Below are 26,829 nucleotides of genomic sequence, written 5' to 3'. Positions count from 1 at the left end.
GTTTGACGGAGCTTTTAAAAGTAGGAACGCTCATAATATCAAGATAGAATTCAAGAGGATAAATGCATGCGAATATTTCTAGGAGAAGGAATTTGGAACTGGGAACATTTATCAAGGGAAATGTGCGATAAATTTCAAACTTCCTTGACATCATTTGAGAGAAGAAAAGATAAACGACTGATAGGGAAATTCCCACCTGGATGACAGCCCTAGATTGATTGATTGATTGATTGATTGATTGATTGATTGATTGATTGATTGATTGATTGATTGATTGATTCTCTCACGGAAGTTAACGGACGATCAGAAACTTGCATATCTCTCTCAAAGTTACTAAACTGATTGCGGAGGACTACTTGTCTCGCTTGTTCAAAAAATCATCAATTCAGAATAATTGACAAGTTTCCGCAACGTTAACGATATTGTACGCATGGTTTAAAATTAAGTGATTTGATAGGATCTGAGAATGTTCTTGTAGAACGAAACATGTCATTTTTTTCTAACAACTGCATTTTTACAGGTATGTTATATGTGTTAGTGTTTTGGCAGACAGAGAAGCTGTGAAGTTGTATTAATTGATTGGGTGTTAATGCCACACTGTATTTTTTAAACCGGGAGGCGTATTCATCTTATCAATTGATTGACAAAACTCATTATCGAGTTGAGCCGAAAATAATGGATCATAAAATATATTGACGCATGTTGCTGTGTCATCGCCGAGAAGAAAAGGATACGTGGGCTTGGTGTGGTCATGGCCTTCTAAAGTCTAGACTTGGCAGCTTAAGTCATGGCCTGTTAAATCTTGTTTCAGTCAAGACCGCCACAACTTGTTTGGAGTATTCACCGTCATCCGTACCAGAAGGAGGTTGGGCAGAGTAGGAATGGGCCGCTTTTGGAATAATAATAATAATAATAATAATAATAATAATAATAATAATAATAATAATAATAATAATAATAATAATTTGTTCCTCCCATCCAGAGAGCTCGTTGAAATTTCTTAGTTGGCACTGGTGACTTTTTATTTCTTCCAAAACCGCTTCATCAATTCGCTATATTATTTATTGTTCTTACGAGTAGTCTGTGATCGATACAACCCCTGTGGACTACGGTTACACAAGCTACCTGCGTCTCTTTATGAGGCTTACACATTTTTCTTTACATAATAACCAAAGGTCTTTCGACCTTAAAGTACAGCCCGAGCATTTTCCTGGTGTGAAAATGGAAAACCGCGGAAAAGCAGTATTGCCGACAGTGGGATTCTAAACCACTATCCCCGGAATGCAAGCTCACAGCTGCGCGATCCTAACCGCATGGCCAATTGCTGGGTATTATTATTATTATTATTATTATTATTATTATTATTATTATTATTATTATTATTATTATTATTATTACATGATCAAATCATGCTCTTTTTCACCCGTTCTTCCGCCAACTGTGCTGTATCGTTCTGAGCAGTGGACATTACAAAAACCGAACATGGGCGACCTGCAAATACTCCAAATGCTGGGTAACCGGCGAATACTGGCGATCTCTTGGCGTGACTGGCTTCGCAACGATACTATTGGGCCGAAGTGCGGAAACCAACTAACCTCCCTCGGTCAACTCTTGTTCTTTTCCAACCTCGACGGTATTAGAGCACTCGAGGCCTCGGGAGTCTTTCATTTTCACGCCCTTCATGGCCGTTGTCCTTTGGCTGATACCTTCATTTTTGAAGTGTCATACCCGTTCCATTTGTTCCCTCTCATTAGTGTTACGTACCCGATGGTTGCCTAGTTGTACTTTCTCTTAAAACAATCACCACCACCGATAATGGAAGAATTCAAGTCTTAGTGGTTAGCCGACGTGTGGCGCAGTCCAGACGGCGTCTACGGCGTCTCGTACGCCAGAAACTTAAACGTCTGAAGATTCCAAGAATGCTTCATGGGGAAACCACATCGAGGACGGGCTTATCCTTCTCGATGTCAGACATGAAACACTTTGAGGCACCTTCGTGGCTCCTGCGTACAATATTTTATTCCATTTTAATTTACTGATTTGAAATGTAAATACTTGTCGCCAGTTAAGGTACCACTTGGGCTGGCGTATTACGCACTACCTTGAAGCTCCGGTTCTTCGCACAGATTTATGAGTAAGTTAAATTAAGGTGGCCCTGTGTGTCTTACTACTCGCTCTTGTAGACAATATTTACGATCTTATCATCGGTTATGGCCTCTCGGCACTCGAGAGCACGCCGAGCTGGCCGTGATTGAAGCTGTGGTTCTCTAGATCTTGAGGTAAATTTAAACGTCAATCATAAACCCACTAAGTACGCTACACAATATTCAAAAGGTATATGATAATGGAAATGTGTTCTACAGCCCCTCTCACTGTAGAATGGCGCGCTCAATCTTCAGCTGGGCTCTTAACAAACGAAGTACTACATTAGTGAAGGTAACCACAAGACAACTGAATTTTCCGGTAAACCATTACAGTTGCATATTACATTTCTAGTAGAAAATTTAAATTCACTGCTACAGGATGCACCTTATTTTCCGATAGGACCAACTGTTTTCCCGTTGATGTAGCGGAAAATTGCCTAAATTCGGGACATACCCCTGTGAAATACCCTACTAGCTCGAAACGGTGAAATATATCAGAATTAAAAGTATCTGTTATGTCATTCCGGAGTTTAAGGCATATTCTTACTAAATTGCAACTCAATCGGTCCAGTAGTTTTTGAGCCTACCCGGAACAAACAGACAGACAACTCGACTTACCTCATTTCGATCAATTACTCCACGACTGATGGGGCCAACACACGCGATACAGCGGTTCCTGAACAATGATAAACATCAGAAAATAATACTCGAGAGGAAATTTGAACCATTCGGAGGAGCCGTTGGCTAACAGACTGAAGTCCAACCAACTACGGACGCTTTTTCAAAGAGAAGTGTGCGGAAAAGAGCTGCTGAAGCGTTAAGTGTACTGTGGAGTAAAATAGTTTTAAGTTAACGTTTGAGATCCAGCGACCCCCACAGAAACAAACTCGGCCAGTAGTTAGCTAAGGGGAAGAAGAAGAGGCAGTAGTTACTTTTAGAGAAGGCAGTATTCTGTTTTATTGTGACAGTGAGTGGCTCACACGACAGTTTAGATACTCCTTAGGCTCACATATTACCCACTTAACATTTTCTGTCTTGCTCCCTCTTTCCCCCCGGGTGGGATATGAAATACTATCTTGAGAGATAGCAAAGATTGGCAAGGCCGTGAATTGTTCGGTGAAATATTGAGAGAGAAGAATCGTAACAGAACAAGAGTCTCTCGTGACACAATATCGGATAGATATCTGGAAGGATGAAGATAAGATTAAAGAGAAAAAAACTAGGACGAGTTCCTCTCAGCTGTCAAATTAAGGAAGAAGGAGTTTTAAATAAGTTAGATTGTAGTGTATATGATTAATTCGTATGTAGAGTATTCAGCTCGAAGGCTGATTTGATCCTCAACAATTCTGGCATAGACGTCATAGGTGACCCAGCCTTACAAGGGAAACGAGGAGTGAGGTAGTTTCCCGTTGCTTTCATCAGCGAGTCGAGTCCACTCAAATGTACGAACAACCCGAACCTGTAAACACACCATTCATAACAGGAACTGACTGCATAGCATCGGTCATACGTCAGCCACCTTAATATCGTCAATGCTAAAGATGAGAGAGGGACATACAGCACTGTAAAGACCAGGTCTCGCCAGCAAAAGCAGATGATTCATTGAAATGCATAAAATGGGAAGGAGGCATTCGTTTGTATGTTTATGACGCATTGTCCTGAAAGGCTGCACTCAATGAAACCTCCACGTATGGAGTGATGCCTAGTTGCTACTGGCTTTACGTCGCACCGACATAGATATGTCTTATGGCGACGATGGGACAAGAAAGGACTAGGAATGGGAAGGAAGCGGCCATGGCCTTAATTAAGGTACAGCCCTAGCATTTGCCTGGTGTGAAAATGGGAAACCACGGAAAACCATCTTCAGAGCTGCCGACAGTGGGGTTCGAACCCACTATCTCCCAAATGAAACAAATCTGGAACGCGAGGATTATTCCAAGTATTTAGCATGTGTATTTTCCTCGGATACCAAGTGGAAGGTTCAAGCATGGCTAGTGCACTGAATTCGACTTTATTCTGCTTTCGGTCGAAGCTCACTTTTACACCGTCCGTTTTGTTGTACGGGAGCAGAAGCTGAGTGGACACTGGATAAGCAGTGATGTAAAGAGTAAAAGGGAAAAGTAACTGGAGTGACAATATTTCTCTCAAGTTATCAGTAGAATTACACTTCGCCTCCGTGGCTAAATCATTAACGTGCTGGACATTGGTCACAGGGGTCCCGGGTTCGATTCCCGGCAGGCTCGGGAATTTTAACCATCATCGGTTAATTCCGCTGACACGGGGGCTGGTACAAACAGGCGGGGACAACAGCAAGAGGGCATTCGGAATGAGCAGTTACAGGCTTTACGCATAAACTGGATCCCATAGTGCGTATAAAACGACTGTATGTCTTCAATTTATTGCATTAAAGCAAAAGTAACTCTGTGATACTGACGTTCTACGCAGTTGATTTAATGTATCTTTGTTTGACATATTTCCCTTCACACGACGCAGTCACGTCATAAAGAAGTTGACCAGGTTTAACATTTCAAAAATTAAGTTCCCGGAAGGAAATGTGCTGAGGTTTAACATTGTTCAAAATTATAGTTTATAGTTTACCGTAGAAGAAAGAGAAGTAGATGTTGAGCTTGGTGAGATATGTGTGGCGCTGTAGATATCGTGAAGGCCAGATAACGATCTCAGGTTATGAAAATCCCCGCGCATTATGTACATCATTGTACCGAGTAATTCGTTATCAGTCCAGCATTGACGTAATGTGACTGCAGTAGCCGTGATCTCGCTCCATAAAACTCGACCTTCTTGGAGATAATTGTTCCTTCTTAGGACATCGCCTTCAGCAATCCTCTTCACTTACCAAACCTAGCGTCCGTTTTTTTTAGCAGGACCTTCTTCTTTAAAAGCGACACACGGAGAGTGTGTCGTCATGGTTATCATTGTTAAGGGAGGTCCTACACCTTTGAACGTGGGGTGTATTAAACTTGTTTTCCCGTAACAATGGAAATGAATACTAAACGGAAACTTGGTACGACAAACACATTGTTCCTTAATAATTCCTCTACATATTTAGAAATCATATAAACATAAACAATTATAATTAATTATTCAAAATCGTGGTGTATCATGGCCACTATTTCGCGGTTTCGCTGATCATTTCCAAACATATGAATATTTTTTCCATAATTCTTTATTATAATTAGTAATGTTATAGCAACAATATGTACTAGAATAGGGTGAAATAGATCAAGTATAAATATTTTTTTCATGAATTTATTTTCAAGTAGTCAATATTTCATTAATTGTCATGTGAATTTTTTTAAAACTTAACCAATAAAGGTAGTTCAATAATTCTAGTACATCGTCTTTATGAAATATATACTTGAATGTAAAATTTCATCTTAATATCTTAAAAACTTTCAGTTATCAGGGAATGGTTCTGAAAAACAAACGTTGCGGGAAACGAGCTTGGGTGACAGAGCTTCACGTTTTTGTCATAACTCCGGAAGTATTGGAGATATTAACAATTATTTTCACTGTTATAAAGAGAAAAAAATTTGAAATATCGCATTTTGGGTTGGTTAAGATGCGACGTAGGAAGTCAGATTGGGAATTAAGCCTATTATATATAACATGTTTCGATTATCTCTAGGTGTATTAGCATCAAGTATGACTGTAAATAAGCTCTTTAAAAAATACATATGCAAATTTCTCGGCTTCACGAGAAACCATATAATCATGGATGCGTTTTTTGACTTAGACGAGACAGCGAGGTTCCCTCTTAGTAGCCTCTTACACTGCAACATGAGGGGAGGTAAAGTACAACATTCCCTTGCCATGTTACACTTACCAAAATCTACGTCCAACAAAATGGTCGCTGATTTAGCACATCATTTTATGACCATAAATATTTCCAAGATGCATATTGTGAGAAAAATTCAGTTGCCTTTGGTGACGTTACAATCTGTAAGAGGCGCTGCTCTGACCTAGACGAAACGCCAGTCAGACAGTGGACACGGCGCCATTTGTAGCTACTGTACAGTATTTAGAAGGCAGAGGAGGAAGATGACGAACTGTGGTTGCCTAGTTACCACGCTACGAATATTCCAGATAAGATTCCAGCGCAAAAAATATAGCCATGTTTATAAGTAAATGTGAAGTGATTTTCCGCCATCTTGATTCACAACTTGGCTATACCTTAGACACCCTCATATTTTTCGATTTGGACTGTTCCTATTTATACGTACCTGACCTTGTTGTACGTACAGCCATTGTTCCGTTTCTCTATGAAGTCTGGTTTGAAGTGAGGTGAGTTTTGACAACCGCACACCCTTTCTGACGTCATCCTCACCAGAGAAGTTAATGAGATGAAGTGAATGACGTGATGTATGATAGTAGGAAGATAGAGGGTTAAACCCGATGTCCGCACGGCTGAGGAATAAAACTAAGGCGTCTGATCAAGGCTGAACGTCTCCATCCGACGGACGAATCACCATCAACAGCTTGATACGCCCTCACTCCATATTAGAAATTGTATACCACCACCTCCCCACCTGCTGGCGAACCTTCTGATGGTGTAAAGTTTTTCGACCAACGGGACTCGAACCGGCTGACCACGGTGCCAGATCATAGAGAACCGATTGAGTTGGCCGTGTGGTTAGGGGCGCGCAGCTGTAAGCTTGCATTCGGAAGATAGTTGGTCCAAACCCCATTGTCGGCAGCCCTGAAGACGGTTTTCCGTTGTTTCCATTTTCACACCAGGCAAATCCTGAAGCTGTACATTAATTAAGGCCACAGTCGCTTCCTTCTCACTCCTAGCCCTTTCCTATCTCATCATCGCCATAAGACCTATCTGTGTCGGTGCGACGTAAAGCAACTTATACACCTTTTACCCATTGAGAAAATGAAATGTTCATAAATATCTCTCTCGGTCATGGCCATCCATCAACGGCTGCTAATTTCAGAGGACAACCAGCCATAAGGCGTAGCCTTCACGGTTGCTAGGTAACAATACCTTACATCACAGCCTGCACGGTTGCTACGTAACAATACCTTACATCACTGCCTGCATGGTTTCCAGGTAACAATACCTTACATCACTGCCTGCACGGTTGCTAGGTAACAATACCTTACATCACTGCCTGCACGGTTGCCAGGTAACAATACCTTACATCACAGACTGCACGGATGCTAGGTAACAATACCTTACATCACTGTCTGCACGGTTGCCAGGTAACAATACCTTACATCACTGCCTGCACGGTTGCCAGGTAACAATACCTTACATCACTGCCTGCACGGTTGCCAGGTAACAATACCTTACATCACTGCCTGCACGGTTGCCAGGTAACAATACCTTACATCACTGCGTGCACTGTTGCTATGGTTACACTTCCGTCATGCAAATTTCCATTGACCCCCAGTCATAAGACATATATATTTCAAAATGCATAACTGAAACAAATGAGGATGAAGGAGTACACAAAATTATAATATCGCAACCACAAAATACTATCAATGTTATCTTCGTTACGAGCATAAAGACTGCGCTTTACAGAAAAGAACGAGACTGCGTTGAGTCCCGAAGTTATAGGTTTAAATATAGACTTACGTAAAAGTAGGTGTGTCATCGTGAGTTTAGTCTCATGACATGCTCATTTTTGAGATTTCAAAACGTTCTCTGTATCGTAAATGATCAAGAGCACCAAAAATCTCTACACCGAAGGTATCACCGCTCGGCATTCAATCAAGAAGGCGGATGATGGTATTATTATTATTATTATTATTATTATTATTATTATTATTATTATTATTATTATTATTATTGTTGTACGTAGATACTGTACAGTTGGAGGAGCAGTGTATCGTGCCTTGGACAAACAGAGTTGCGTGGCGAGTTCAATTCAGGCCAATATTCTGTCTGCGGGCTCTTGTCAATACACAGTGGTTTGTCGGTGAATTCTTACTCACGCACCTCACATCCGTGTAGAGCACGAACTGATACACCACGGGGCGACTAACTGTAAATATTACCTCAACCAGCTGATTGGACACGTTCTCTTGAAAGATATGGATAGAAATTTTTAATGCAAATCAGCACAAGACTGGATCGTTTAATTTGTATTGAGTTATTACTGCTGATAAATATGTCTAGCTCTGTCCTAGACTTGTCAGCTCGTAGGTTTCTGTCCCTTGAGAGCCTCAGTTCGACGCGTGGTCGGATAGTGCGTTTTAATGATAAGAACAAGAAGAAGAAGAAGAACAAGGCCAAATTCAGACATTGCAGTACTGTAGTCAAACCTAAATGCTTATATGTAGCTGAGATAATAGTAAGCTACTCTCAGATCTGGGAAAGAAAGAAGGGAAAGAAGTTCCTTAGAAAGATCCTTGGACCCAGAAAACCAACCGCTTAAAAGCAAACCAAAAATATTATACCAAAGATTTGGAAATATCACAACCACCATCAAGAAAGGGAAATTGACTTTCTGTGGACATATTACAAAGATGGAGCGAGAAAAGCGTGCTAACAGGATATTCACTTTGAATGTAAAAACGGAAGCCTCATGGGTGAAAGAAGTCTATTGGGATCTAGAAAAGTGTAGAATCAGGACAGAAGACACAGAGAAGTCTCAGAAGAAAGGAGGCGGATTTGAAGAATGTATCCGACGAGTAAACGAGAAAGAACATAGCATTCTAGGCAGAACAAAGAAAACTAGTAACCCTGCGGATGGATGAGTACTGGGGAAAGAGAGAACCTGAGAAAATGATGGAAGTTGAGTGATTGCAACCCAGAGAAAAGCAGCTCGATTTGTTCCGGTTGATTTTCAATCAGAAAGAGTAGCGTTGCGGAAATGTTTGCAAAATTTGGTCTTAGAAGACGGGAGAAAGGAGACGAGCTGCTCGACTAAGTGGTATGTTCCGAGCTGTGTGTGGAGAGATGGCATGGAATAACATTAATAATCGAATAATCGAATAAGTTTGAGTGGTGGTTTTTGAAAGTAGGAAAGGTCGCAGTATGAAGATAAAGTTTAAATTCAAGAGAACAAATTGGGGCAAATATTCGTTTAGAGGAAGAGGAGTCAGGGACTGAAATGATTTACTAAGGGAGATGTTAAATAAATGTCCAAATTGTTTGCAGATGGGGAATCTGCCCTAAATGCAGATCGGTGGCGAGCAGAAAAATCGGAAGTCCACAAAATGTATTTGACTTATTTAAGTCGCTTTGAGACATCGAACAACAAATGTGTAAACATGTTAAGTAAATGAAGGTGGAGTAAATAAAGGGAAGTCATGTAAAGAAGCAAAAAGCTAAAGATTATTTGAGAACGTGTCGCAGAAATAGAAGCTAATCCAATAAGAGTCGTAAGAATTCGTTGCAGAAAGAGGTAGGCATGGGCCGTACAGAGAAGATTAATAGCAAACAAACAGTTTTAGAAAAAGACCCAAAGATAGCAAATCACAAAGAATGGATTATTAACATCTTTAGTTTGATTTTAATTGCATGTTATAAACAGTTCGTAGAGCTGTAGCCTATGTGATGAGTTTATTAGATTGAAAACTTGACAATGATTGGATTTCGAATGGCAACATATTTCACCAAATATCATATTCATCTAACATAACTTTCCAGGAAAAACATGGACAGCGTAAACAAAGACTTTGTACGATTCCTTCTTTCTTTCTTTCTTTCTTTCTTTCTTTCTTTCTTTCTTTCTTTCTTTCTTTCTTTCCTTCTTTCTTGGTTCATTTCTTGACATTTATTACTACCACTACTCCTAATTTTATGGCCTCAGCAAACGTGTGCAGACATTCTAATTTAACGCCATCTGGCTGCCTGCTCGTTAATTTTGACCTTCCACTTTACTCTAGGCCTATTAGGTGGCAGAGTAAAGCGAATCTCTCTTGGGTATCTATTATTATTGTTACGGGGATACCCGTGGAATGCAGAGGTGAAAGAAGGTGCGGGATGGAATGGGTCTAACTACAAGGCCGAGATACGAATTAAAATTGCATTAAAGGTTATATTTTCGAAAATAGCAAAACTTAACAATTATCACATAGAATTTGAACATTCAACAAATAACAAGAAGTCAACAAGTAATCAGGTCCAAGACCAGGAAAGCCAAGATTTAAATACAAATTAACGATCTGGGCTTCAAGCCCCACTTTTTATAATTTCTGAGCTCTCAGCTCACAACTACATATTACCAAAGGGCAGAACACCCCTAATAACATGGAGCACTTGCTCCCACCTAGCAATGTCTGCCCTCGTAGAGGCACATATCCAAATACTAGAAAGAGCTCACCCGCTCTCAATTTTTCAAGCTTATAAAGGTAATATCAGACTTTTACACATGATTGCCATCAAGGCACAACTTACAATGAAACAGGGGTATCTTGTACCCAATCTACTGGGCCTTAGCCGACAAGAAAAGGTTAAGTAAATGGCCCGCAACACCAAGTAGAATGGAGGCGTGTACTTGCACTCCTACGTGAAAGCTTGTTAAAACCTAAGAGGCTCTAGGCCGATGAAACAGGGGCTATTCCCAAACTATGGAGGTGACTCGCATTAAAAAAAATTAAGACATTACAGAAAGGAAGAAAACCAGTTACAAAACGTAGTAACCTCAAACTAGTATGAAGGGGAGCTCGAGAGGGTAAAGCACTCTCTATCCCCGAATTACAGTTAAAGATATTTGAAGTTTTACAAAACGATGGGAGATTACATGTTTATTACATAGCAAAGGTTTCGGACCTTCCCCGCGGATTAAACTGCTGAGCTAGCAAGAAATAAAGATGTTAAGTGGCCATTACCTTGTTGAAAAGCTGCTGCCGGATGAAAGAGACGCTACCCGCCTCCTGCTACACTTCCATACACTATGTTGGATGTTGTTCGAGTGGCCGAGAGACAAGAAAATCAGCAGTTTTTATACCCTCGCAGAAGATTCGAGACCTTTCATGAATAATCTTGAAAATACACTCAAAGTCGAAGAAGAAATACATGATTGGTCAAAAATTAATTACAGAAATTCTGGATTGGCTCAATTCAAAACTGGCGGAAAGGAAAGATTAATATTGCCAACCAACCAATGAAAGAACGAAATTTAGTAAGGAGAAAACTTATGAATACAACATTTCTTCAAAAAGGTCCTTAACTTCGCACCAGGGTGCATGATCATAGTTTTTTTGTAGAGACATCTATCAGAGAATGTCCACACTTCTTGTTCAATAGAAAACAAAACAATTTGAACTCCACACAGTACTGAAAACTTCGTAATCACAAAATTTACGGTAGTGACATCTTCTGATAAAACGTATGAGTTGATACAGTTTTTAAAGTTCAGAGTTTCTCCTGTAGACGAGTTCCAATTGGCACAATATTTAAACTTGCGGCGTAGAGGTGTACCTCCCGGTACAATTATTATTATTATTATTATTATTATTATTATTATTGTTGTTGTTGTTGTATCGTTATGCCCATTAATGGAACGCGTTTGAACTAGTTCATTGGCTTGATGACTTTCGCTTTCCTATTCTTCGAAAATCTCTTCATGAACTCACTGTGTGGCCTCTGACCACTTTGTACCAGACCTGCTGCTAGTTATCGCTACAAATGTGTTTTTATTTACTCAGGTCCTGAAGAGTTAGCGATTCCTCATGATGTCTTCCCTCATGTTCAATTCATTTAAGTTCCCTCTTTTTCCCCCTGCCAATTTATTCTCCAGTTTTTGAAATTTATTACATTGAGGGCCAATTGTATAAACATCATTGACTGCAGATCAGTTTTAATCTAAGTTCAGAAAATGATCTGAGATAAGACCGGTGTCGTGTTGTATAAAACTGATCTAAGATCAACTAATCGAAGTTCAATTTTGATCCCAGTTCATATGTGAGCGGTTGCCAACAGCGCAGAAACAGCTGAGTATCGCGAGTCGCGTTGAGCTGTGTGAATCTGTTTTCCTTCGCATTCGGTATGCCGAGCGAAAGAAAGAAAAAAAATGTCTCAAATGAAGCAGAAAAAGGGCCGTGCTCCTATTTTGTCCAAGGAGGACAAGGATGACCTAGTTTAAATCGTACCGGGTGAGTTGGCTGTTCGGTTAGGGGCGCGCAGATGTTTGCTTGCAACCGGGAGATAGTGAGTTCGAGCCCCTCTGTCGGCAATCCAGAAGATTAGTTTTCCGTGGTTTCTCCACTTTCACACCAGGCAAATGCTGGGGCTGTACCTTAAGGCCAAAGCCGCTTCCTTCCCACTCCTAGGCCTTTCCTATCCCATCATCGCCATAAGACCTATCTGTGTCGATGCGACGTAAAGCAAATTGTAAAATTAAAAAGTGTAAAAGATTTTAGTTTCGTTTGCCGCCGGTGTTTCTTCTGTGTCGCTGTTTTTGTCTCTGGGAACCCCACACATGTGTGTGGTTCTGTTGTGGATCCCTTGGTCTGTGATGTTCACTTGCAGATCCTTCTTGGTTTTAACTAACTATTTGTCGTAAGAGTTGCCTTCCCTGTTGGGTTTGTTAAAATGGTGGTTTTTTTTATATACAGGGTGAAGCGAAATTCGCGCACTCGGGCGTCGCAGCGCGACTCCTCACATGCCAGCAATAAAAAAATGTCTCTCACAAAAGTTCGTCCTGCGAGTATATCCGGCAGAAAAAGGATGTTCAAGAGTGGCTATCTGGCAACACTGTAACCACGTGTAGGGCAACTAACTCTGTCAGCACATACCAGTCGTGCTGTACAGTTGATGCAGTGGATAGAGTTATGGGTTAGCATGCAGGTGGTCGAGGGTCGATCCTGGTTTGAGGCGTATGTTTTTTTGTTTTGTAAATGTAGTCCAGGTGGTATGGTATCTGGCATGTTAATAGTCAACAGCGAATAAATTCACGCCCACAACGTAAAAAGGGCGTCTTTCAAATCTGACAATTGAAAACTATTGTTCGTCCATTTCTAGGATCGTAGTATGTACGTAAGAATGGTTTCTAGAGGACTCGCTGCAATCACTGTTAACGATTAAGATGCCGGATACAATACCACCTGGACTACACTTACGAAATAAAAAGCATACGCCTCAACCCAGGATCGACCCCACGACCACCTGCATGCTAACCCATAACTCTATCCACTGCATCAACTGTACAGCACGACTGGTATGTGCTGACAGAGTTAGTTGCCCTACACGTGGTTACAGTGTTGCCAGATTGCCACTTTTCAACGTCGTTTTTCTGCCGGATATACTCACAGGACGAAATTTTGTGACAGACATTTTTTATTGCTGGCATGTGAGGAGTCGCGCTGCGACGCCCGAGTGCGCGAATTTCGCTTCACCCTGTATTTGCTTTACGTCGTACCGACACAGACAGGTCTTCTGGCGACGATGCGATAGGAAAGGCTTGGGAATGGGAAGGAAGCGGCCGTGGCCTTAATTAAAGTACAGCCCAGCATTTTCCTGGTGTGAAAATGGGAAACCAGGAAAATTATCTTCAGGGCTGCCGACAGTGGGATTCGAACCCACTATTTCCCGAATGCAAGGTCACAGCTGCGCGCCCCTAACCAGTGGATTATTATTATTATTATTATTATTATTATTATTATTATTTACCGTAAATATTGTGATGCTTTTTTCATTATTTTGTAAGTTCCATTTGAACTAATATTTGCACCTACTGTAAGAAACCAGAGAAAATTGTAGCTTCTACTTAAGTCTGAGTCTCATGGTCGGCTGTGGCACTGTGGAAGATGAGTGATCATGACTAGGCCCCGTATGTTTACGCAATAACTAATTCGGTTATTACGAAGTATCGTCTAGCCTGCTCTTCCGTAATGTAGCGAGATGGACGAACCCCTATTGTTCGTGCAAACCCCATAGCCTAACTGTTGTGCAGGGTAGTGTATACTTCAGTAATTTTTTATTGTAACCTGTTATGTCTGCTCTGTGTCTGGATGTTATGGGCTACGCCAGCTCGATTATCGGGCGCGCTGTCGTGACCAAGCGGGATGTCGAGATCAAATGTAGACATTAAGGAAATCAGGTGGTTTTTGTAACAAGGGAGTGGGAGTTAATAGGATCTTGTCGTGTTCCCACATGTTGCTCCTTCACTTTCTGGTGATTTACGTAACTTCTTCTTGTGCGCACGCGATGTGTGGATAGGAAGCTTCAAGGTTTCTCCCGCCACATCCACATGAAACTTAGTATTCAATTTCTTATTTGAAAAGGAAAATAATCACCACCACCTTGTACCGAGCCGTATTCTTTGGATCTAACTCTCAGGACGTGCATTTGTACACAACCTACTATCCCGAAACTCGTTAACTGCCTTGCAGAACTTCAAGGACTCCAATAGGCAGAATGCGTGTACTGACTTCTAATATTCTCAAAAAGCTTCCGCTGTGGATCAGTCGTCGAATCTCAGGTCACGGATGTGAACACACCAGAGGTCGTCGGATTTCTGGCCATTCGGCACTCCGTGTTGAGCGGTCTCAGCCACTTGCACACAGTAGCTGTGGCTATGGGATTGTTTTTAATATATTCCACTGGCTCTCTTTCCTACAAGGGGAGCTGTGATTACCTCAGTGGCTGAACTGCCGGCAGGTTTGAGGTTCGAATCCTGCTCTATCTCGGGTTGAAATTTCTATCTTAAAATTCATGAGTCGTCAGGAAGGACATGGATCCGTCCCCACTGATTTGCATTTAGCGCAGTTACGCAACTGGCATATTCCCTATCTGTTGTTAACATAGTCTTTTCTTAAGTAATATCGAAGAAGCTTGGAGTATATCGAACACTTTCCTTGGTAATTTATTCCAATCCCTAACTCCAATTCCTATAAACGAATATTTGAATGCCAGCTTTATCTTCATATTATGATCATTCCTACTTTTCAAAACACCCTCAAACTTATTCATCAGCTAATGTCATTCTACACTGACAGCTCGGAACGTGCCACAGTCGACCATCTTTTCTCCTTACTCCCAAGTCTCCACAACCCAGAGTTTGCAACATTTTCGTAACATTACTCCTTTGTCGGAAATCACCCAGAACAAATCGAGCTGCTTTTCTTTGGATGTTTTCCAGTTCTTGAATCAAGAAATCGCCGTGAGGGTCCCATGCACAGGAACCCAGTGGCGAATACTCAAAACTCAAATGAGAACGATGGGAATTTAAAGCTCCTTATAATGTAAGCATCTGACACTTTGTTCCATTTGCAAAACTTGAATCCATTTGCAAAACTTGAAAGCAGTGAGAAAAAACGTCGCACGTATTTTTGATTGTAAGGCGTCGGAGACTGATCTGCGACTCGACTCTTGCGGGTTGCTGCTGCGGGGGCAGGGTGGATAAGTGTGCAAGGCTTCGCTCCGTCAGATCGCCACCGCTAACCAACAACCAAGCGCTCCTCATCGTATATACATCTGACTTAATAATACAGATAACAGAGTGCTGGTATTTCACCCCCATTTACTTCTACATCCTTGTAGCAAGACACTACAAGACTGCTGTTATAGGGGCAATAGTTTTCTTTTATAGGTAGATCTACTAAAATGAATGTCCGGCTCGGTCACAGGGGTCCCTGGTTCGATTTCCGACAGGGTCGGGAATTTTAACCATCATTGGTTAATTTCGCTGGTATGGGGGCTGGGTGTATGTGTCGTCTTCATAATCATTTCGTCCCCATCACGACGCGCAGGTCGCCTGCGGGGGTCAAATCAAAACACCTGTACCTGGCGAGCCGAACATGTCCTCGGACATTCCTGGCACTAAAAGCCATACGCCATTTCATGTTTACTAAAATGAAATGCAATCTTTTAGATGTAGTGTTCTCTTTGGTTGGTTGCAATCTAACCCGTGATCATGGGTCCCTCACCACCACTGATCTCCCGAGGAAGCTAATAAACCAGTGAACGATGATAATAATAATAATAATGTCCGACTCATTGGCTGGATGATCAGCGTTGAGGCCTTCGGTTCAGAGGGTCCCGAGTTCTATTGCCGACCGGAGTCGGGGATTTTAATCGCGTCTGATTAATTCTTCTGGCTCGGGGATTGGGTGTTTGTGTTTGTCTCAGCACTTTCCTCTCCGTATTCAGACAACGCACTACACTACCAAGCACCACAGAAACACGCAATAATAATTACATCCCTCCGTATAGAGTTGGCGTCAGGAAGGGCATCCGGCTGTAAAACATGGCCAAATCCACATATGTGTGACACAGTTCGTACCGGCGACCCTACATATGTGGGAAAAGCGGAATAATAATAATAATAATAATAATAATAATAATAATAATAATAATAATAATAATAATAATAATAATACATGCCATTTGTATCGGCTTGGCGGTGACGTAATGAGAGTGAAATGAATGGCGAAGACGTCATAACATCCAGTCCCCTAGCCAGTACAGGGAGGTTGATCCTGAGAATTGAACCGGGGCCATCGGACCGAAGGCAAGCATTTATCCAGTTAGCCGCAAATTCGGACTTTTGCTAAACCTTGGACTACTACGTATCTCCACTGGTCTGATCAGGTGTTGAGTATTGGCGGTGGCAGAGACCTGGGCAGTACCTTGTGAAGCAGCCTTCACAACACAGCAGGCTATTGGCTGCAGCTCAAAACGTTGAAGGTTTGACGTTCACTAAACCAACCATCGAAACGGGGTAACCTAAGTCTACTGGTAGCCCACGTCTTGATCTCAGCATACGCCACTGTTGGAACCATAGTCTAGTTGGGGACTTATCACAGACGTATATGCCCTCTCCTTTACTTCTTTACTACAGCCCCTAAATACCCTCATAACCATTGTGCAGAGATCTGTAAACTTTATTTACAATCCCATTTATGTGATACCTACAGTGATCATTCCCATGGGAAACTTTCACCCCATTAACACAATAATTAAAGTGAGACAACTTTTTTTCTCTTTCTGAAACTTATAACCTGAGTGTTCGTCCAGTTTAACATCACACCATTGCCGAGATATTTTCGTAGTCTCTCTCAGTCTTGCATCCTATTTATTACCAGCCAAATTCAAAATAAGACCGGATGGCTCCAACGACCCCAGAAATAACGCTCAGCTATCAACTATCCTTCAAGGACGCTTAGCTACGATAATTGTAACGTTGAAAACATCAATTCTTAGCAAAGTAGGTGTCACCGTTGTACGAAAAACGTAAAATTAAGCAGTTTACTCAATTGTGCTTGAAGTTGAAGGGCTAAAGGGCCCGGAAAGGTTGAAATTGCGAATCTTGGAGAGCTCTATCGAAGAAAAAAATCGAAAATCACTTCCGGCCTGAATGCGGTTCCGGAAAAACAGCCCAAAATCTCTTGTGTTTTTACTTGTTTTCATTTTTACTCAGATCCTTGACAAACTAACTTATTTACATAATTCTTCCTATAATGTGTTCCTTGCTTCAATACCGAATGAGACTCTGCGTTAACTGACATTAGCGTTTGTACTGCTAATCTAATCCACCGGATAACGATTAAGAAAAGAATGGTAAATTTTAGGAATAAGTAAATAATATATTCTCATATTTTATTTACCTGAAGTTCGTAGTTCATATCCCTAGGACGTTTTCAACATTGACTTGCTTGCCTGATCTGTGACCCCAGGCCTGCTACCATGCAGAACCCTCCGAAATATGAAGGGCCACGAAGGGGCGTGAAACTGAAGGATTCCCCAGGCCTCGTAAATCTAACACCGTCGGGGTCGGAAAAGAACATGAGTTGACCGAGAGAAGTCGGACAGGAGAGATTACACAAGTAGACTCAGCCAGGCGAACTCAGGCTGGTTCAGTCGCGATAGCGTGGATCTGTTCTACCAACACCACCCACGGGGGTCGGACGAGGCGGGGCCCAGTGTTTGTCGTGTTGAACCATGAGCACAGTAGTGAACTTTGTACCTGGAGTGCAGATCAAGTGCACTTTAAACTGCTCGGGGCCGAGTTCTGACGAAGATTAACGCTCACTGCAGTTAACGAGAAGCAGGAGCCTCTGAATAAGTTAGCGTCTGTAACAATAGCACGGCGCTAGCTTCCGGCGGGAACACAGCGCCTTTGTGTGCTAACGTCAACAATTAGGTCGGCCTCGCGCTGGCTCTCTGCAATCTGGAAAAGAGAGCATTTGAATAGCTTATTGACTGGGGTTATGACCGAATTTGCTCAGGGTAGGTTATTCCAGTGAAGTTGAACTTGTAGGATTCCGGGAAGATTCAGGAGTTAGATGGACTGTATCACGATTGACCTGTCTACGCCATTTGAGAGGGTAGATCATGGGAGACTACTGCCAAAAATGAGTGCAGTTGGACTAGACAAAAGAGTTACTGAATTTCTAGAAAACAGAACTCAGAGAATTAGACTAGGCGAACCTTTATCTGACACTGTAATAATTAAGAGGGAAGTTCTTCAAGGGTACATTATTGGACCTTTATTTTCTTGTATAGACTATATCAATGAGTAAAGATAGGCTTTTCGCCAATGATGTTACGCTGTATAGAGCAATACAGTAGTTAAAAGCTTGTGAGCAACTGCAAAAACACCTCGACAATCTTGTGAGATGGGCAGCAGGCAATGGTATGATAATAAATTGGCTTAAAAGTCAGGTTGTGAGTTTCAGTAATACGAAAAGCCCTTTCACTTTAAATTACTGTGTTTATGGGTTGAAATCACTGTAAGTACCTAGTTGTTAATTTAAGGAAAGGTAAGTGGCTTTAATCCAGTATTCATTTATTTATTATTTATTTACGTTAAGGAAAGATCTTCATTACGGTAATCATATAAACATGGTTATGAGCGTATTTATGGATTGTAGTAAGAATGTAAAGGAGAGAGTATATAAGTCTGTGGTAAGACCGCAACTAGAGTATGGTTCCATTGTATCGGAACCTCACCAGGATTACTTGATTCAAGAGCTGGAAACAGATCCAAAGAAAAACAGTTCGATTTGTTCTGGGTGATTTCCGACAAAATAGTAGCGCTAGAAAAAAAATGTGGGGTACGCAGACGAAGAATACACCCACGGTGTTCCCTGCCTGTCGTAAGAGGCGACTAAGAGGGGCGACCAAGGGATGATCAAATTAGAACCATGAGAATACTTGTAATTAGTACCATCACGCAGGGAACACCATGGGTCGCATTTACTTGCGCGTACTACCACTATGTTAGGTACGCCATAGGTTTGTGATTAGTAGCGACAGTCTATGATCAGGATGAGGGTCTTACAGTACCTGTGATTCGTACCCCTATATGAGCAACACCATGGTTCTGCCTTGCCTATGCTCACTTCTCACTATGTGAGGAATACCACGGGATAGTTCGGTTCCCTGTGGTTAGTACACTTATGTGAGGAACGCCATAGGTTTGTGTTACATGTGCGCATTACACTACCTGTGAATAGTACCATAATATGTGGAATACCGCGAGTCTACGCTACTTTTGATTAGTACCGCCCAATGAGAAATAGCATGGTTCTACTGTCGTAGCGATAAATAACATTATGAGGGGCCGATGACCTCGATGTTAGGCCCCTTTGAACAACAAGCGTCGTCATCATCATCATTATCATCATCAGAAAAATGTTGCAGAGTTTGCGCTCGAAGACTTGGGAGAAAGGAGAGGAGCTGCTCGACTAAGTGGTATGTTCGAGGCTGTCAGTGGAGATATGGCATGGAATGACATTAGTAGACGAAGAAGTTTGAGGGGTGTTTTTAAAACTAGGAAAGATCACAATATGAAGATAAAGTTGGAATTCAAGAGAACAAATTGGAGCAAATATTCGTTTGTAGGAAGGGGCGTTAGTGATTGGAATAACTTACCAAGGTAGATGTTCAATAAATTTCCATATTCATTCCAATTATTTAAGAAAAGACTACGAAAACAACAAGATCCTCTGTGGCTCAGGTGGCAGCGCGTCGGCCTCTCACCGCTGGGTTCTGTGGTTCAAATCCCGGTCTCTCCATGTGAGATGTGTGCTGGACAAAGCGAAGGCAGGACAGGTTTTTCTCCGGGTCCTCTGGTTTTTTTCTGTCATATTTCATTCCAGCAACACACTCCTATATCATCTCATTTCATCTGTCAGTGATTAATCATTGCCCCAGAGGAGTGCGACAGGCTTCGGCAGCCGGCACAATTCCTGTCCTCGCCGCTAGATGGGGGCTTCATTTATTTCATTCCTGCCCCTGTCGAATGACTGGAAACAGGCTGTGGATTTTCAGTAAGTAAACAACAGATAGGAAATCTGCCACCTGGGCGACAACCCTAAACGTACATCAGCGCTAAATGGAAGCGCAGAGATAAGGAACATTACCCATGCGTCTGTGGATGGTTACGTATGTCAGGGCGAAATGTAGTATCGTCGATAACTGTTGCGTGGGGAAGCGAAGTGGCATGATTTGCCCAGCCTAGGTGGTTGCTCAGTTATGGAGTTGCTCATCTAGTGCGGACCTCCTTTCATCCATACCACTTCTATGCATGTTGGGCCAAAGATTTGCCTTTCTTGTTTTATTAAACATTTGCATGCCTCCAATGATCAGATTTTCTGATCTTATAATGCTTCAGCCTTAATTACAGTGTTATAGTGTTTTAATTTACCGCCTGACTCATTGGCTCAATGGTCAGCATTGAGGCCTTCGCTTCAGGAGGTCCCGGATTCGATTCCCGGCCGGATCGGGGATTTTAATCGCGTCTGATTAATTCTTCTGAGCCGGTGACTGGGTGTTTGTGTTTGTCCCAACACTCTCGTCTTCATGTTCAGCCAACACGCTACAGTACCAACCACCACAGAAACACGCGATGGTGATTACATCCCTTTATATAGGGTTGGCGTCAGAAAGGGCGTCCTGCCGTAAAACATGGCCAAATTCACATTGCGACACAGTTCGCACTCGCGACCCCACACGTGTGGGAAAAGTGCTTTAATTTACCGTTTCCGGATATTGATTTTTTGTAATTTAGAATGTACAGATTGTCTCTTCGGTTGCTTCACGATTAAATCCCCGTGGTTGGATGATTTTCCCTAAGTATTTGAAAATATTTACCTGAGGGATTTTAGCAAACAGAGTTCCCAGATGTTGATTGTCTAAGTATCGAGGAGATCCTTCCATATGTCTGGTTTCCTCATATGAGATTTGGAGTTCAGTTTTAGAGCAATTACATGAATTTATTCTTGCCTACTATTGGATAGAATTACCAGGTCTGTGAAGGCCAAGCATTTCATATGAGATTTTCCTTAACTATCTTGTCAATATTAATCCCTTTTGCTTCCTTTCCCCAGATTGAACAATAATGGAGATAACACGTCTCCTTGTCTGACGGTGGAAGCAACCGGAGAATAGATATAATCGCAATTGACCGAGAAAAGGACTTCGCATATATATACGTAGGTAAATAAAAAAGTAAGTTACACTTCCAAGTTATGACCATTTATGAAAGCACCTACACATAGGCAACACACAAGCTAAGTTCCTAGTCCCCAAGAGATTGTAAACATTTCTCGGAACGGTCAACCATCTTTTCCATTCCGGATCCGTCGAAATCCCCACCAGCTGCTTTCACCTCCTCGTCGTTTCGGAATCGTCGTCCACCGAGAACCTTTTTCAGCTTACCGAACATGGCGCTAAGTCTGGACTGTATGGAGGATGTTGCCACACCTCCCACTTCAATCGCTGCAGCAGTTCGGACGTTTGGCGGGCCGTGTGAGGTGTTGGGTTATCGTGCAATAAAATCACACCGGCGCTCAATTTTCCCCGCCGCTTTTCTTTAATTGCCTTACGCAACCGGTTCAGCGTTTGGCAATACGTAGCCGAGTTGACTGTCGTGTCCTCCATGACAAACACCACTGTCACCATTACCGTTCCTGCTCAAGGTTGGACCTCAGCCTTCTTTCGTGGTAGTGATGTGGTGTACATCCATTCGATGGTGGACCCACGTTTCATACCCTGTGATATGATTCGCCGCAGAAAGTCGTTGCCCTCCACAGAATACGGTTGCAAAAATACCAGTGACGATTGAAAACGTTGTCCCTTGTGAACATCGGTGAGGAGACGTGGGATCCACCTTTGACACAGTTTACGAAATCCAGGGTGCTGGTACACAAAGGAGAACACACTGTCATACGAAATGCTAAGCAGTGTTATACGCCGATTCTCCCTAATGATTCCATCCACACAGTCAGCATTTGCAATGGTACTAGACATTGCGCGCCTGCCTTCGCGATATCCGTCCGTGAGTCCGGCGTCAAATTGCTCGATGATAAATTGCAAGATCACCGTATAGAGCAGTGATTTCACGACGAATGTCCATGTAATTGAGCCGTTTATCCCATAGAAATCTGATCGTTGCCCTCACCTCCAATTTGGAGTGAATATACAGCTGACGCGCCATTCAGCCTAATGACGGGATACCACACCAACCTTCCCATCGGACGTTTCCGCAGTTGCTGTAGCTTGGCCACGGTCACGACACACAGCGTGCTCTTGCGGCGAGCTAGTGTAACTTACTTTTTGATTCGCCCTCGTATATTAGATGTAAAGTCGACTCCAGTCAGCCACCAGAGGTAGACCCGGAGAAGCGAGCCATGTATGAAGCAACCATCGGCTACTTTAAAGAATAATACAATATATCCTGTATAAGAGTTATAGGGCTTTCCGTCGGAGCAAGAGGAACCATATCAAATTCTTAGTTGAGTTTTTGAAAGGTCTGGGCATTCCCAAGAATCTGTACTGTGATTTGGCCGTCTTGGCCATTAAAGGCTCTGTACAAATTGTCAGAAGTCACCTTTATAGTGCTGCATACGGGAAGGATTAACTCCAGAAAGCTCTCCATGGTTAAATGTTATGTTATACTTTGTCAGATTTAATGAGCCTATTATTATTTCTCCGTTAGGGTCTTGTATGGATCGCGTGACTCTTTCAATGCTTCATCCCTTGTTGGTCTTTTTTTCCTCCAATTCTCCTTCATCTGCTCACTATGTCTCCGTTTCCTCTCCTCGGTCCGTTATCAGCCTGTTTTCTTTCCCTCCCGACCTTGGAATCCTTCCCTTTTTTTAACACTTTCTTTCCAAATATATATATATATCTGTTGCTTCTTCTTCCCTTTCTTCACTTCATGAATCCAGATTGTTGTTGACTTCTTGTTCTAAAGATATTTGAGGATCTGTTATGTTTCTATGTTCCGGCATGTTTCATCATTACTTCTTGATTTCCCGAGTTCTCTAGTTCTTAGCGGACCGAGTATTTTCCGTATACACTTTCTTTCCAGCACGTGTAATTTATTCAGCTTGTAACTCAATACTACTCGCATTCCGGGTTGACTACTGTTGTATTTTGAGGTTTTTAGATAAACACATTTTGTTGTAATTATTATTATTATTATTATTATTATTATTATTATTATTATTATTATTATTATTATTATTATTATTACATCGTTATGCCCTCCTCAGGAGCACGGTTGAACTTGCTTAGCTCATGTGTTGGCCTTCTTTTCCTCCGAAAATCTCTTCATCTTCTCGCTGAGTTTCTTCCTTCATTCTTCTGTCCAAGTTATAATAGCTCCGGTGTTGGGTTTGTCTTCAAAGTGGTGATTGTCGATTTCGGTTCTGAAGTTACATCTGTCCTGTACAATGTCTTCTGAGATGTTGATTTCCTGGAGATCTGTTTCAATTTCACGAAGCCAGCTGTTCTTGGTTTTAGACGAAAGGACCAGGTTGAGAATTCTTTTAGTTGGCCTGTTAGTGTTCATTCTGATAATGTGTCTATAAAATTTCAATCGTCTTTTCCGAAAAATGTCAGAATTTTTTTCAGAATGACATATCTCCTGGGATGATTTTTTCTCCATATTCCATTTATACAAACTGGGACAAAAAATTTTCGTAAAACTTTCCTTTGTTGTTTCTCAGTGTCTTTGGTGTCCGCCTCTGTAGCGTAACGGTTAGTGTGATTAGCTGCCGTCCTCGGGGGCCCGGGTTCGATTCCCGGTACTGCCATAAATTTAAGAATGGCAGGAGGGCTGGTATGTGATTGAAATGGTACATGCAGCTCACCTCCAATGGGGGTGTGCCTGAAAAGAGCTGCACCACCTCGGGATGAGGACACGAGTTTACTTTTAGTGTCTTTGGTTAAAGATCCACCACCAATGATTAATGTTTCTGAGGCATATAACGCTTCAGGTTTGATCACTTTATTATTATTATTATTATTATTATTATTATTATTATTATTATTATTATTATTATTATTATTATTATTATTTGTTCAAATTATCTGTCATTTTTATCGACTGTATTTAGGAACTGCGGAACTGTGTGATGGTGCGGATTACCTCTGATATATTTGTCTCCTCGCAGTCAGCTGTCTGCGCTTCAAGGAGAGGGAGAGCCCTCATTACGTTGCCATGGTTACGTGACGTCATTGCAGTTTGACACCTTGTGTGGATGCGCCGTGATGCGTCATGCAGCACAACCAGCTGATAACGACTCCAATATTTCTGCTTCGTTTCAAACACAATTTTGCTATTTGTTTTACGTCGCACCGACACAGATAGGTCTTATGGCGACGATGGGACAGGAAAGGGCTAGGACTGGGAAGGAAGCGGCCGTGGCCTTAATTAAGGTACAGTCGCGGCATTTGCCTGGTGTGAAAATGGGAAACCACAGAAAACCATCTTCAGGGCTGCCGACAGTGGGGTTCGAACCCACTATCTCCCGAATACTGGATACTGGCCGCACTTAAGCGACTGCAGCTATCGAGCTCGGTTTTCAAACACAAGAAAAACGATATTGAGAGAAGAAATGTTACAAACTGTCTTCGTGAAAACATCACACGTAGAAAACTACGCATGGACGTTTTTTTAAGTTATTTTACTATCAGACTTGAGTCACTCCTTTCTGGAGGAACTTAGTTTTCTCAAACATTAACACAAGGACTTTATTTTTATTAATATTGCATAACGATTTAGTCTCTTTATAATGACTATTTATTTATTTATTTATTTATTTATTTATTTATTTATTTATTTATTTATTTATTTATTTATTTATTTATTTATTCATTTATTTATTTATTCCACGCGAATGGGTATCTTAAGACCACGTGGAATGGACATGTTGAGTTGCCCTCTTTGCTCAATAGCTCTTCATGTTCATCAATCGTCGTCATTTCTGTTCCTCCCACCAAGTACGTCTTGTTGGTTTCTTCTCGTCTTCCTCAAATCCCCCTGTGTGAACAATTTTCGTAAATACAATGATATCTTGCATATTTGGTGATCCTAATTTAGTGAGGTCTTTCTCTATTTGCTTGTGCAATTTCGATCTCGTACGTTTGATTTCCAGAAGTCTGTGTATTATTTATTTATTTATTTATTTATTTATTTATTTATTTATTTATTATCACCCATCGAGTGGGTACGTTGCTTGGGTCACGTAGTTAAGAGTTTACATTCGGGAGATAGTGTGTTCGAACCCCACTCTTGGCAGCCCTGAAGATGGTTTTCCGTGGTTTCCTATTTTCACACTAAGCAAATGTCAGCCACGCCCGCTTCCTTCTCACTCCTAGCCCCTTCCTATCCCATCGTCGCCATAAGACCTATCTCTATCGGTGCGACGTAAAGCAAATTGCATATTTTCACGTCTTTAAGGCTGAGCTACATACGGTACGTTAATAATGATCTTATTGTCTTTACGTCTCACTAACGACTTTTGACGGTTTTCGTTGACTAGGTGCCGGAATTTAGTCCCCTAGGAGTTCTTTTAGGTGTCAGTAAATTTACCGACTCGAGGCTGACGTGTTTGACCACCTTCAAATACCTCCGGCCTGAGCCAGGATCGAACCTTCCAAGTTGGGGTCGAAAGGCCAGCCAGCACTCTACCGTCTGAGCCACTCACCCCGATATAGACGATACGTTGCTAATTCACACGGAGTTGCTTCCAGATTAGAGAGATTATTCCAGAAAACAATATTTTCTATTTGCGATGTGATCTGGCCTAGTTTTACGTATCTCCTTTGTGATACCAACATGTGATTAGACAAGATGGTGCTTATTGGGGGGAGGGGGAGGTGAAACATCATCCACCGCTCGGCTCTGAATGAAACTCGGAACCTGAGGGACGTGTGTTAGGCAAAACACCAAATAGGTCACCCAAGATCTGTTACATACAGACCACCGAGTAAGTTGGGCGCGCAGCTGTGAGCTTGCATTCGGGAGATAGTGGGTTCGAACCCCACTGTTGGCAGTCCTGAAGATGGTTTTCCGTAGTTTCCCATTTTCAATCCAGGCAAATGCTGGGCTGTACCTTTATTAATGCCACGGCCGATTCCTTCCCACTCCTAGCCCTTCCTATCCCATCGTCGCCATAAGACATCTGTGTCGGTGTGACGTAAAGCACACACAGCCGTGGAGTGTAGTACTTCTACCGCAATTAAACCCATAACCATGGACGTCACCACTCTACCAATAAAGTGGCGTATGGCTTTTAGTGTCGGGAGTGTACGAGGACATATTCGGCTCGCCAGGTGCAGGTAGGCGACCTACGTACCGTGATCAGAATGAAATGATGATGAAGAAGACACGAACACCCAACCCGCGTGTGAGTGATGATTAGAATTCCCGACGCTGCCGGGAATCGAAGCCGCAACCCCTGTGACCAAAGGCCAGCACGCTAACCATTTAGCCACGGAGCCGGACACTTGATCATTGATCTTCATCGA

The 26,829-nt window shown here is 42.0% G+C and overlaps 1 protein-coding gene across 8 annotated transcripts in view; it reads left to right on the top strand.

Annotated features, from left to right (window-relative positions):
- The window catches only part of Prosap (prosap), a 496,661-nt gene that overhangs the window by 344,571 nt on the left and 125,261 nt on the right, over nt 1-26,829 (top strand). The window contains exon 1 of one of the 8 annotated variants that reach the window (XM_067156560.2): nt 21,503-21,519. The exons of the other annotated variants lie outside the window; for them this stretch is intronic. The gene's annotated coding sequence lies outside the window, so the exon portion shown is untranslated. Of the gene's footprint in view, nt 1-21,502; nt 21,520-26,829 lie in introns of those variants that run through there. 8 annotated transcript variants of the gene reach the window in all.

The sequence above is a fragment of the Anabrus simplex genome, chromosome 12 (assembly GCF_040414725.1).
Source record: "Anabrus simplex isolate iqAnaSimp1 chromosome 12, ASM4041472v1, whole genome shotgun sequence".
Lineage (NCBI taxonomy): Eukaryota > Metazoa > Arthropoda > Insecta > Orthoptera > Tettigoniidae > Anabrus > Anabrus simplex.
The sequence above is the reverse complement of the archived record's forward strand: the minus strand, read 5'-3'. Positions and strand labels throughout refer to the sequence as shown.